The following is a 12,847-nucleotide window of genomic DNA, read 5'->3' as shown; positions in this document are numbered from 1 at the left end:
TTGGACGTATATCTCGCTCTCGCTCAAAATCTCGCTCTCGCTCTCAAAATCTTGCTCTCTCAAACTCTCGTTCTCTCCCAAAATCTCGCTCTCTCAAATCTTGCTCTCTCTCAAAATCTCGCTCTCTCTCTTACACTTCCCTCTTTCGTTCTCTCCCAATACAAAATTATTTTTAACACATCAAATAATTATGAGTGTTATGATGAAGGTCTCCGGAAGATCTCGGGAATGAGGAAGGTCTTTCATTCTCTCCACATCAAATAATTATGAGGAAGGTCTCCGGAATGATAATTAAATAGACTCAATAATAATGCTAGGGCAAAATAATAATGCTAGGGCAAGGTCGAGGGTTCAAAGTTTGACGTGCAAATGTAAAGGGGGAAGGTCGAGGGTTCAAAATTCGACCAATCTAGGTCAAATTTTCAACCATCGACTTATTTTTTTTAAAAAAAAAACAACAATATTTTTAAAAATAGTTTGAAAACAACAACATTTTCCTAAATAGTTTCTAAAAGGATAATATCCTTTGAATTTTCCCATTGATAGACTCTTACCAGTGATATGATCTATCACTGATAGAATCTTACAAATAATATAATCTATCAGTGATAAATTATTTAAATTTGGTCATATTTGTAATTTTTTTATATTATGTTATATTTGTTAATACTTTGGGTCTAATATCTATATTTGTAATTGTCCCATAAAATAATAATATTTTGATTTAAATTTATGCTGGGAATTAGGAAGATGGTCAAATCATCCTCATAAAAATAAAAAGATTCTTTTTTACTAAGTTGATTATCACAAAATTTTTTAAAAAGATAGTATAAAATATTTTAGTTTATATATTATTTTATACATATTTATTTATATATTCTTTTATAATATATTTTGAACTTAAATAGAAATATAGTTAAATTAGAATAATTATTATTTTTTCTCACCCAGCTTCCAAAAGTTTTATAAGTTTTATCATGTCTTATTTAAAAACAAAAACTCTCTTATTTATAAATTAAAGTTATTACTAAAATTTATAATTTAAAATATCTTTTTAAACTTTATACAACACGTTCAAAATCATGTTGTATCCAAACAATAAACTCAAATGGAAAGTAAAATTTGGTCAATTAAGGTTTTAAAACATAATTTTGAAAAATAAATAAATAAAAAGAGAAATAAAACAAACAGCTGAAATTTTGTGGGAAAGGAAAGTGGGCCACGTATGAGATTTTGTGTAAAATAGAAATTTTTTCTTCCCCTTTACGGATGACCTCCGCTCACGCGATTTTTTGTTTTTTAACCCACCCACGAAAGTATGATATGTAATTTTTGCTGACATCATAGGACAATTTTCGCCTTCAAACAGTAACTGTGTTTTGTACTTACGAGCATCGTTGAAAGGTTATCGTATTGTTGATTGGTATATCCGATGGACACAGAAATATATCTATGTAAGAAGAGTTTAGCTGTCTGGAATGTTAACAGATGGTGGATCTCGTGGCTAGAGAGTTTAGTCCGCTATTTACGTACCGTTGGAGCTTTGAGCCATAGGTCCATAAGGTCCCCTTGGTAACTCAATGAATCAAGTTGAGAATAAGTTTTTGGGTCAGTTCAAATTGATAAGAGATGGTTCGATTATATATGATATGATTGAACTGGTTAATTATATTTGATATGATTGACTTTATGTATGAGAGACATTAATTGGAGAAAAATAGATATAAAAATGATTTTTATCTAGTGGAGGAGAAAATACTATGGTTGATATATGATATTAAACTATAGATTAATGAATATAATATGATTATATTTATTATTTATTAATTGGACAATTAGAGGATAATTGGCCGCCGTTTTCTCCGTAACTGTGCGTTAGTGGGAAGTTCCATTTGGTTTTCGTAACTGAAGAATAAAATGAAAATTGTTTTCATTTTATAAAAATCACAATTAATTGCTCACGAAGTGTTTGCATCCTATCGCTTAGTGAATTGAGAGACTATACGATAGCTCGCTTTTTACTACACGATCGCTTACACACGCACTTCTTCTAAACGACCGTCTACCTTTTCCTAAACAATCGTCTAGCACCCGAGCATTTACTAAACGATCGTATAGACGATTGCTGCCATTTTCCTACATGATCGTATACTTCACCTAAACGATCAAGCACTTTATCTATACGATAGATGTAGCCTTCTCCCATTTGCTTGATCGTTGTATATGATCTTGATTCCTCCTCCCCTCTACCAAATCTGAACAGAGTCTACTCTTTGGATTCTCACACTGAGAATACTAAGGGTTCCAAGTGGTGGTGTCGTCCCCATCTTCATCTGCTCGTGTGGAGCCCACTCGTGGTAGACGATCGGACTTTTGGTGAACGAGAGGTTGCCATTCCAGCGAGAGCAAGAGCATCCGTTCGTGGAGAGAGCGAGATTTGTCGAGAAGAAAGAGTCTTCAACTGGTAAGTTTACTTGTTCTCTTGGTTGTTTAATCTTAAAGCATGCCGGTAATTTACAGTATGATGTATATTTGTTTGTGTGAATGTAAATGTGGTAGTTCTGTCACAATGCTTTTGGAAAGATCCGCTTCCGCTCAAAGGTACTCTTGTATAAGAGTTCCTTCAAGGACCCCTATAGACTTTCGCTTTCGTGTCTTTCTAAAATTGCACGTATGACAAGAGAATAGGTACAGGTTTGATGAAGACTTTTATACATGAATTCACTTGTCTATCTTTTCTTTAGTTTTATTTTAAGTTTTCTGATAGTTTATCTTGAGATTATTTTGCTTATGGTCTGCATTGATTTAGAAAAGGTCAAATAACACATTCATGGAGTAACTATAATTAAATGAAGAGTTTTCCTATTAAAACTATCACTCATTGAGGATATTAAGACATCCATTCTTTTCAAAATTTTCCATTAAGTAGCGTCAAAGTTCTAGGGGTGCCTACTAGAGCGGATATCTGCCACCAATTTTGTTGGATGTACTACATAACATTTTGTATGTACATTGTTTGTAAAATATATACCGTTGGATTGAGATGTTATGTTTTAATTGGATTATATGAAATGGTTGACATGAATTCAACGTTAATGCATGCATCTAAAGTAACATTCTTTAGATTGATGATTTGACTTTTTTACAAGTAACGCTGTGAGAGTAGTTACTACAACTTTGGACTTCTCTATGGCTAAAACATCACATGATTAAACTTTGGAGGAAGAATCTGGAGAACCTTTTCATTGACTCTTTTTCTTGAATTTGTCTACATAACACTTTATTTGGTTGATTATCTTGATCCGATGATTTCAACATCTTCTTAAATGATTTGAAGCGCAACATCATTTTTCTTCATGTTCTTTTTAAATGTCTTTTCTTGATCTGGTGACTGCTTTTAGGTTTTTTCATTTTCTTCTCCAACTGGAATTTTTTTAATTTTCTTCAATGATTTTTTTTCCAAAGATATGGAGAAATAAAAATAGTTTACATTTTTTTTTTGTCAATATTCATAATTCTTTCCTTCAAAGATCAAAACTTGATTTGATGGGATTGTAAACAACTTTGAAACACAAAACTGGTGTTGATCCAGCTTGGATATCAAATATGTTAGAGACAATAAAGTAAAATTACAATAGATAGAATCAAGAATGATTAGTGAAATATAGAGAAACTTCTTCAATTGATTACTTTGGCCCTTGGCTTAGTTGGAGCTTACTTGCTTACTTATTTACAAAGGGCACAAAGCACATCTATAGTTATAGGTGTCAAAAGAAGACTCTGTAAAGATCCGTAGCTAGTTAATGACCTAGAAAATAGTTCATATCTAAAAAATTAAATAACCTTTGCATATTACTCGAAACTTTACCTATTCCAAAAGACACCACATTGAAGAAGTTAAAGGACTAGTTTGAAACTACAAAGGATATTGAAGAACTCATTCAAGGCAAGCAAATTCTATTCAATTTATGTTTACATCACTCATGATTGTGGAAATCACAATATTAATTGGGAGAAAATGAAATTACATATAATATAAAATGAAATTACTTATAGTATAAGAAGCATACGGTTTCATGGCTTCCTTCTCTTCTTCCATATTCATCAAACCAACTCCACACTTTTTCAGTATGACATTTGGTGTAACAGATTGACTATCATTAAATTGGAGCAAGAACCTAAACTCAATCTCTTTACATTCCCTAATATTTCTTACCAGAGTCAGAGTGTTAGTTCTTGGCAAAACAAATATCCATATATGGTCTAAATTCTTCATCCCTGAAACAAGGAATCCATTAACCAAAAGACGATCTCGATTGTGCAAACTCGTGTCGTTACGGTCTTTTCCAGTCACCGATGCAATAATGGCGAATGATGGGACATTGGCAATGTCATTTTTGTTGCTCAGACCAAAAACGACGCAGAGTGCAAAGCGAATCATGTTGGCATTTGGCGCTGCTGGATCCCACTCGATCCATACCGAAGATCCCATTTTCGTCATCGTAAACCAATCAGGAATCTCACTCCCCGGAATCATGATGTCGAATGTTCCTTTTCGAAAAAAACATCTTCTGCATCCAAGAAATGATCAATCTATGGAGCCCTTTGTTATCGGCCAATTGGTAGCAGTTCAAAAGATTCACTTCTCTCATAAAATATGAATGATCAACTCTTGAAATATCTATAAAATCTTTGAATGAAATGCAATCCTTTGACATCAATCTCAAGATCCTTGGAGGTAGCTTGGGGAAATGTAGAAGCTTTTTTGCATTGGCATATGTTCAATCTTTTCAAGTTATGGAGTCTTGATATGCTTGTTGGAAGATGAGAGAAGTTGTTGCCACTCAAATTGAGCTCTAACAATGACACCAAACACTCGATCCCTTCTGGGATTTCTTCAAGGTTGCAATCCATCAAGTTTAGTCTTGTAAGAGAGTACAAACCAGCCAGTGATGGGATTCCAAAAATGTCACTAACTGGAGCTTTGTATAACCGAAGGGGGATCTTTTTGAAGATATTGTTATCGTTGTCGTTTCTTCTTCCTTTTGCAGTTCCTCTCATGTCGAGCTCCCCCAATTCGATGTCGTCCACCTTTCTTTTTCTATTTCCGAGCATTGAACATCCAGAAAGATCTAATCCTTGGAGAGACGTCATCTTGTCAATCGCGGTCGAAATGTTGATCAGCTTTCTGCAGTTGGCTAAACTCAACATTGTTAGATGATTGAAGCTTGCAATTGATGAAGGTAGGTTTGATATGGAGGTACCATCCAAATGGAGTTGGAGTAATTTATTTGTGTTGCCTGAAAATTCAGGGACCTTCTTGACTTTTGAACAACCAGAGAGAAATAAGATTTTCAAGAACCTTGATGTTAATGTGAGGTGGAAGATTGGTGAGATTGATGCAATCTCTCAAACTTAAGAAAATGAGTTTTTCTGCAGTGAAAATTGATGGATGAATGTTGACTAAACTTGTGCAACCTTCAAGCTCTAATCTTTTGAGATTTGGAATTTTTGCAAAGTTTGGAGTTTTGGACAACTTTTGAGAATGATTGAGTTTGATATACTTCAGCTCTTCCAAATGCTGTCACAAAGTAAAGATGGATAGAAATTAAGCAAAAAAAAACAAAACTTGGAAATAGTATTAATTTGTTAAAAAAAAAAAAAAATGAAACTTGTGACTACCACACACCATTTCAAGCCACACCCACAAACCAATGTAAGTCCCAATTTTCACCCAACATTTTAACACGTGTACTCCAAAGATAATTTTGAAATATTTATGAAAGGTTTAGAATATGAAGTGAAGAGGCAAAACAATGCCGCAAACCCCTCGGGGAAGGGTAATGATGATAGCACAAAGATGAAGAAATTTTCAAATTTGAGTCGTAATAGAAAGAGTAATAAAGGAGGCGATGTGAAATCTTTGGGGAAGAGGAAAATGCTGACAACACAAGAAAAGGGGAAGCAGAAAATTAATGATGAAGGGAAAAAAGCCCAAACCGTGAAGATTCAAGCAATCATATATCACTCTCTGTCGACCTTAGCCCAGTATCCCCAATCTCAATTTCATATAATTCGATTTCAAGCCCATAAAAGGAAATACTGGTTGAGAACCTAACTGAAACTTCTCCATCAGACATAATCAATAGCAGCTTGGCTTTGCTAATGAAAGAAAAACATGGGGAGACTAAAAGCAAGTAAATGGAAGACAAAAAAGAGTCGAAAGAAGCTTTAGAAAAGGAGCTAGTCATTTGGCTTAAGGAAAATAATCTTAAATTAGCCTCAACTATGGAAGATATTGACACATAAACTTATAGCAACTTTCAAGCAATGGATGCTTAGGGTACCCGTGTAAAATTGATACAGGGGAAGTATGGTCCTCCATGAAAGTTCTAGTCTGGAATGTAAGATGGTACTCTCCCTCCAAAAGAGCCCTAATAAAATCCACTATTTCATGCTAATGTCCTAATTTTTTTTTTTTATTCCTGAAACAAAAATCTCAAAGGTTACAAAAGCTTTAATAAAACCCCATTGGAGCTCTATTAGTATTAACTGGTTATATATCAAAGCTATAATTATAAAATCCACTCTTCTAGCCTACCAACATACATGCTTTCTGTCTTCAAAGCTCCCAAATCTGTTTACAAGAACATTGAAGAGTTCCGGAGAAATTTCCTTTGGAAGGATAAAAATGTTTAGCTATAGCTCTCACCTTGTTAGATGGTCTACGGTCACAAATCCAAAAAATAAAGAAGACCTCAAAATTGATAAGTTGGAAGACACAAATTTTGTTCTCTTATGCAAATGGTTATGGTGTTTTTACGTAGAAGCCTTTCCCCTTTGGAAAAGGCTTATCCTTGCCAAAATATGATTTAAAAAAGGTTGGAGAAATTCCAACCAACAATAGATACAATAGCTTGAAATTCCCATGGAGATCCATTACAAAGGGCCTAAGTTGGTTCAATACAAACATCAAATGGAAGATTAACAATGGGGAGAAAATTTCTTTCTGGAGAGGTTACTAGACTGATTTATGTCCTTTGACAGAAAATTTCTCAAGACTCTTCGCCCTCTAAAAAATTACTGCTGGCACTATAAAAGAGGTCTGGAACAAAAAGCCATGGATTGGGACTTACAACCCAAAAGACCCCTCCATGATAGAGAAACTGAACAATGAAACAGAGTAAAGATCAATCTCATAAAACCTCAAATTAATGGTGGTCCGGACGAACCCATTTGAAAACTTGACGAGAATGGGGCGTTCAAAACTTCGTCTATTAAGACTATTTTATATAATCAAACAAGCAGGGAGAACTCTATACTTGAAGCTAGACTACATGAAAATTTATGGAAAGCTAAAATTTCAAAAAAGAAATATGAGTTCTTCCTCTAGACTATCTCATCAGAGCATCAATACTATGGACATCTTCCAAAATAAGCTCCCAAGTCATGTGCTCGATCTGAATTGTTGTCCTCTCTGTAACAATCAAGGTGAGAGTATTAACCATCTTTTTGTCCATTGCAACTGGGCTAAGGGATTTTGGGATTCTATGTCTAATATGGTGGGATGGAACAATAGAGACAATTATATCATTGAATTGCTCAGAAACCTTTGCTCGGTCAAGCCAAACACCAATAGAAAAACTATCATTTTCAACATGGAAGTTGCCATCTTATGAACTATCTGGATCGAAAGAAATAATCAAACATTCAAGAACAACAACAAAAGCTATACTCAACTTTGGGAAGATATTTGCTCTCTTACTGGTTAATGGGCTTATAGAAATAGTTCTTTCAAGGACTATAACCCCTCAATGATCGCTCTAAACTTAGTATTTTTTTTGTAAATCTTAATTCTTCTATCTTTTTTGGGTTTATCTCTAGCCCTCTTCAAACTCTTTGTGTCTCTTTATGCTTTATTGAATATATATATATATAGGAGATAATAAGGGTGCTAGGAAGGTGTCCACCTAGTGGGGACATTTCGGTACACCTACTGATCCAATCTGTATCAAATTATAGTTTTTTTCCTAATTATACGTGTTGTTCTTATTAGAGAGAAAGAGGAAAATTGGGGAACTGTGTATTTTTATTCAACCAATTATCGCTATAAATATTAATGCTACATGCTGACAATAGCTTAGTTGAAACTCAACAAACCTAACTCTACAAGATGAGCAACTAACATATATATATATATATATATATAAAAGGATTAGATTGTTACCTTTTCTTCTAGCCAAAATTGTTTGAGATTGTTGTGGCACATGTGAAATTCAATAAGCTTATATTCTTCAGAACTACTAAGTGGCAGAAACTCTAAGGGATATCCTTTCCACTTCAAATATCTTATCTCATTTGGAATGCAATATTCCAACTTATTTTTCAGTCTCACATTGTAAAAATTAAACGGCCTAAGTTGGTGCATTCTTGAAAATAAAATTGGAAATTCAACCATGTTTCTTGTACTAGACTTGAAAAATATAACATATCAAATTATAACATATCAAATGAACATACTGAAACCTGAAATTATAACATATCAAATGAACAACAAACAAATTTGTTAGTAGAGAGACAAATGTACACGGATTTTTCAAAAAAAGAAAAAATAAATCACAAGTTCTAAACAAATAACATACTGAGTTTGTCTGCCATGTGTTTTTAAAGTCCCATTTGGTAATGATTTTGATCCTATATGATAATCGACTTACTTTGTGTTTATTGACTTTGTGTTTTAGTTTTTGAAAATAACTCTATAAAAACTATTTCTACCAATTCTATGCTTTGTAATCCATTTTCTTATGATGTTTTTCCAACCCATGAGTTTTTTAAACTAAAAAACAATATCCCAAGAATTTGTTTTTATTTTTAGAATTTAGCTAAAAGTTTAAATGTTTCTTTAAGTCTACATTCTCTCATTTTTTTTACCATGATTTGCATCTTTCTTAAATACAATAGTTGAATTTATATTCAAAATCTAAAAACAAAAACAAGTTTTGAGAAATTATTGTTTTTCTTAGCTTTCAAATTTTGGCTTGGTTTTTAAAAACATGGATAGAAAGTAGATAACATAACAAGAAATCTAGAGGTGGAAAGGGATGTTTGTAGACTTAATTTTCAAAAATTAAAAACCAAAACCAAAACCAAACAGGACTTCCAATTTTTTTGTTTTTTTTTTTTTTTGAAATATATTTATGCTTGTTTCATCTTAATATTTTCAATTATGGTTTTTCATCTTTGTTAAAAACTTTTGAATCCCTAGACTAAATCTATAAACAAAAACAATTGTTTTCCAAACTATTTTTCCTTCAAATGTTAGTTTGATTTTCTTTAACATTAGTAGAAAGTAGATAATAAAACATTCCTGAAGAAATAGTATTTATAAGCTTGATTTTAAAAAATTTAAATATTTACCAGACAGAAACCTCAACAAATAAAAATACTTTTATTTTGCACTTTTTAAGAACAAAAAGAGATTCCAATCAAATAGATCAACTAATATATATCTTACTACACTTTTTATATCCTTGTGACACCATAATCGATCTCGAACATGGTAATGACGAACAATCTTTCGACCCATTTCTTGCAATAAATCATGCATTTGCAATTTATTGTCATAAGTAATAGCTAAGAGAGATTTTTGAATAAGAAATTCAACCCTTCTTTTGGCATAGAAACCACATCCATTTAATATCTCTTCTACAACTTCTCTTCTCTTCCCCTTGAAGAAGCAAGCAACATCAAGAAATATCTCTTTCTCCTATTCATCCAATCCATCATAACTCACTTTAAGACACTTGAAAACTTTTTCATGAATATTCCCACCTCCTTCAACCTCTTCTATCACTTCATTCCACACACTCAAATCTTTGTTTCTTAGAGATGATCCTAATAATTTGACTGCAAGAGGGTGGCCTCCCACAACCTTTACAATCTTCTTGGAATGTTCTAAGTAACCTTCTTTTGGACATGTTTTCATGAAAGCACTCAAATTAAGGAGTTGAAGAGCTTCCTCATATTTAAGTTCTTCCATTTCAAAAATTCTTTTCACCCCGAATTCATTCGAAAGTAAATCCGCATTTCGTGTTGTGATGATGATTCTACTTCCATTGCCAAAAGAGTTTTTGTTTGGAATCAATCCCATGATTTGATCCGAACAATCCACATCATCAAGGACGAGAAGTGTCTTCTTTGGAGAAATGGCTTTATTGATCATAGCAATGCCTTCTTCAACATCAAATATTTGGTTGTTTTTAAATGAAAACATCCTTGAAAGGAGTTTGGTTTGTAAATATGGAAGGCTGCCGGAGGTTTTGAAATAATTCTCTCGGACGTCGGAGAGAAAGCAATGACGAATTCGCTCGTAACATACCCTAGCTAGCGTGGTCTTACCAATGCCACCCATTCCATGTATTCCCACAAAGATCACATCATTATCATCATCTTCATCTGAGTTTGGGTTCAAAAGGGAAGAAAGTTTCTTTAGTTTAGGATTGATTCCGACTAGTTGGTCTTCCTTGATGACTGTCAAACTCGGTTTCAACCTTTTCCAAATTGTTGTGGTGATTTCTTCAATGATATATCAGTGTCTATCACTATCTATCATGGATAGTTCTAAAATTTTGTTATATCTTATAAATATTTTCAATAGTTTTACCATTTGAAATAATTTCCCTTAAAAAAATTCTTAAAATATTTCTTTTAAATTACTATGAACTTCAAATAAAATATTTTTTCCTTTTCTCTATCTTCTCTCTCTCCCCCCTTTTCTTTCTTCCCCTTCCCATTTCCATCTTCCTTCAACTTCCGCTAACCACCATTGACAATTCCTTTCTTTTTTTCTTCTCCTCTTCTTCTTTTTTATTCTTCTTTACCTTTTCTTGTTTTCCCTTCTCATTTCTAACTTTGATCATTATGTTTTCAATACAAAAAAAAAAAAAAAAATCGTACAAGAGATTCGCGACCACAGTGAACATTAGTGGGAGCAGCCGCTTCGGTTAAAAAATTAGTTTCATTTTGCAAAGGTTCGGAAAAATTGGCATCAGTGTGGAAATGTAAATGATCGCATAGTCGAGAGCCTATACGATAGTCGCTCAATGCCTAAACGATCGCACACCTCGTGCCTAAACAATCGTATACTAGTTCCTAAATGATCGCTTAGCTTTCCTAAACGATCGCATAGTATGCCGTGTTTTCTAAACGATCTAAACGACCCTCTACCTTTTACTAAACGATCGCTTAGTAAAACCTACACGATCGTGTAGCTTCTTCTAAATGATAAGCATTTAGCTATACGATAGCTTCCTTTTCTCTTCCACTTGCTTATCGTCTACACGATTAGTTCTTTGTCCAAACTCTACTAAACTCACCAAAGACCACACTTTGGATTCTCACTCCGAGAATACCAAGGGCTCCATTTTGGTGGTGTCGTCCCCACTGCATTCACTTGTTCGTGATTGATCATGCTGTTGTAACCGATGCATTTGCTGGGCGATAGAGTACGGGTGGAGGTTCTTCCGCTACGTTAGAGTTCCAAAGCTTGAAGAGCGTCTTCAACTGGTATGAGAACTTTTTCTCTTCGTATTTTTATTGTTTCAAGCATGCCTTTAATTAGTGTAATTTGCATAAATGTATGTTAGAATTTATGTGTTGTATTTCGGTCACGATGAAATCGAAAAAATCCGAATGCGGTCATGGATGCTCTTCGTTAAGAGATCCTACAAACTTATCCCTATGATATAGACCCTTTAAGTTGTATTTTGAACAATGATCCATATATGTCTACACATACAGTTCAAGACTCATTAGACAACATAGGATGTTAGTTTATTAGATTTAAGATTATTAAGAAAAAATAGAATACAACACAATCAATAACACTTATTGAAATAACATCGATAATTTTTTAATGATGCCGATTATTATTTATATTTATTATCTCCGAGTTTTAGGGCATACAATTCAACAGATCTAATGAATCTTTGTGGTGAATGAGTTCAAAAGGCCTTAGGGATTGAGTAAAGATTATTAATTATACTTGCATATTAAGTAATATAGAAGCAAGGAAATGGGTACAGGTGTCAGTTGGGCAGTAGATGTCATAAGAGGGTTGACATCTACTGTTTTCACATCTCCATATTGAGAGAGTAGCTTAGGAGGGGATGTGATATTACAAATGTCTTAAAATGTAGTAATATTCTATAGCTAGGTTTTAGCAACATTTTTGGACATTTTTAACGTTATGATATTCTCTCCCATCTTTAAATTTTGTAACATTTTAAAATTAAAAAAATAGTATCATTTCTGGATTTACTATTAATTATATAAGGATTTTATTTTTTTTGAAATATCTTTAATTACATTATCTCTCTTTAATAAATTTTTAAAATACTTAATTTTTTTCCTAATTAACATAATTTTTTTTTCAATTTTAAATTTGTTTATGTTATCTAATTAGTGGGTAATTGTTTTAAATGACAAAATAGCTGAAGATATTTTTAAATTAGTAAAATGTTATTGTCTATCAGTGATAGAGAACGATAAGCATTGGTAGACATCTATCAGTATCAGTGATAGATAATGATAAATGTTTATTGTCTATCAATGTCTACCACTAATAGACAATGACATTTTGCTATATTTATAAATAAGTTGACTCATCTTCCTATATTTGAAAACAACTCTTTATTTACTTTGGTTAATAATCATTTAATGCAGAACATTTTTCAAATTAATATTTTCTTCGGAGATTTCATTTATATTCTTCTATATTCCTAGCTGAAAATCGACCGTTTCTCCAATGAAATCTTGAGTATATGTTGAATATATTGGTAATATACTA

The 12,847-nt window shown here is 32.8% G+C and overlaps 1 pseudogene; it reads right to left on the bottom strand.

The window, feature by feature from the left end:
* Positions 1-4,665: 4,665 nt before the first annotated feature.
* On the bottom strand, positions 4,666-10,903 carry LOC120079911 (annotated as a pseudogene).
* Positions 10,904-12,847: the final 1,944 nt, after the last annotated feature.

This window comes from Benincasa hispida, chromosome 6, assembly GCF_009727055.1.
Source record: "Benincasa hispida cultivar B227 chromosome 6, ASM972705v1, whole genome shotgun sequence".
NCBI lineage: Eukaryota > Viridiplantae > Streptophyta > Magnoliopsida > Cucurbitales > Cucurbitaceae > Benincasa > Benincasa hispida.
Note: the sequence above shows the minus strand (reverse complement) of the source record. Positions and strands in the feature narration are given on the sequence as shown.